Below are 2,330 nucleotides of genomic sequence, written 5' to 3'. Positions count from 1 at the left end.
AAAGCCCTAAAGTACTTTATAACTATAAAGTAACTTACTAGCTAATACGCCTGGTAGGCTAAAATATTCTCCTAATTCTTCTTTATAATTATATATTATTCCAGTAAGTAAAACTCTAAGGCTAATACTTTAACCTAAAGGGAGTAAGATAAGCTAAAGGCTTAATACCAGATGCGTGCCCTCTTTTATTCTAAATAGCTTAACCTATAAATTCTTAAGGAGATAGACTTTTAATAAAACGAGCTAGTACTAATAGAGGAAGACTTAAACGAACTAATAGGACTTATTAACCGCATCTTAACGGCAAACTATATAGCCGACACCTTAAAGACCCTCTAAATATAAGCTATAGAAGAGGATTAGGATTTTAAAATAAAAGAAGGACTGCTTTTATACTATGGGCGGCTTATAGTACTAAATGTAGATAACCTATAGATGGAGCTAATCTATAAAGCTTATTGCTAAGTCTCTATAGTATACCCTAGTAAGAACAAGACCTATAAGATTATTAGTAGCCACTACTACTAGCCTAGGATATATATAGATATTAACTAATATATATAGAACTTTAATAACTGCTAAAGAGCTACGCCCTTATAAAATAAAACCCTAAGACTTCTAAAACTGCTCCTAATACTAGAGCGCCCTTAATAGTATATTTTTATAGACTTTTATAAACTATCTGTAGACCGTAATAGATATAATATAGTTATAGTCCTAGTTAACCGCTTTAGTAAGCGCCTATTCTTAATCCCCTATTATAAGAATATTAACACTAAAAAGATAGCCTAACTATATATCTACTATATCTGCTAAATTTATAGACTACTAAATACTATTATATCTAACTATAGGCCGCAGTTTATATCGGCTTTTTAGAATAAACTTACCTAAATTCTAGGCATTAAGTTAAAGTTTTTTATAGTGTACTACCCCTAAATAAACTATAGACGGAGATTATAACTTAATACTTAGACTAGAAACTACAGCCCTTTATTAACTACTGTAAGATAACTAGTTTAAACTACTTCCCCTAATAGACTATATCTAGGCAACCCTACCCTATAACTCTATAGGGTTTGTCCCTATTTAGCTAAAAATAGGCTACTTACCTTATATAAGCTTTAACTAAAAAAGGTCGGAAGAACCCTAGACTATATAAGAGAAACTATTCTATAGTAAAGCCTAATAGTATATTAAGCGCTTAGAGGAAGCCTAGATAGTAGCCTATAAGAACCTTAGAAAAGCCTAAATATTAATAAAATAGTAGGCAATAAATACTATTGTAAGCCTAACTTTACCCCTAGTAATATAGCTTAGGTTATAATAAGGAATTAAAAAACTAACCGGTCTAGCTATAAGCTAGACTACTAGATAGTAGGACCGTATAAGGTTCTTAAAAAGATAGGCAACTTATATAAAGTAAATCTCCTAAAGTTAATTAAGGTTTACCCTATCTTTTTACTAAATAAGCTACGGAAAGTTATAAATAACCTACTACCTAGATAAAAGGGTAAACCTTCCCTACTAATTTAAGTTTATAATAATAATAAATAGGAAGTTAATAAAATACTATATTTAATAGAAGGGCTATAACCTAGACCTAACCTAGTACCCTACTTAGAACTTTATAGGCTGCCCCTAAAAGCTTAAAGAGTTCTAAAACTAATACCCTAATATACCTAAATAAGTAAATAGGATACTAGTATAATAAAGATAATAAGCTACTAAAAGAGTATAGGGATAAGAACACCCTAAGGCCCTAATCTAAGCAAAAAAATTAAGTCTTATAATATACGTTTACCCAAATTCGCGCGTTATATAAGACCTTTAGATATCTAGGAACTTCGACTGCTAGTTAAAGTTCTCTAGTTAGTCGGATTCCCGCCAAGACTTTTAGTAGTAACCCTTCCTAGCCTAATGTTCTATATAACCTACGGTCGCCTTTTATACTTAGTTAGGACATACTTATATCCCCCCCCCCTATCTTACGTTTTATAAGCCTAATGCTATTTTATCCCTAACTAAGTCTAAAGGCAGGCTTTTTTTAAAAAGGGGGGTAATGTAACGGCGCTAGGCGCGTTACCTGCTAAATTCTGCCATAATACTGCTATATTCTACCCTACGATTAGCTCGCTTACTACTAGCGCCTTAGTGGGTATTTTATATATTTGTTTATATTAGTTCTAGCAACCCCTTTTCCTTCTTTTTAGCTTAGTATTTTCGTAATACAGCATTTATTTAAGCCCTAATTTAGAGGTATTTATTCGAGCCGTAACTATAAGCCTACTAACTGCTTACGTTATTAGCCTCTTCGCAGCAACGCTGTT

Source organism: Cenococcum geophilum (genome assembly GCF_001692895.1).
Source record: "Cenococcum geophilum 1.58 unplaced genomic scaffold K441scaffold_79, whole genome shotgun sequence".
NCBI classification, from domain to species: Eukaryota; Fungi; Ascomycota; class Dothideomycetes; order Gloniales; family Gloniaceae; genus Cenococcum; species Cenococcum geophilum.
The sequence above is the reverse complement of the archived record's forward strand: the minus strand, read 5'-3'. Positions refer to the sequence as shown.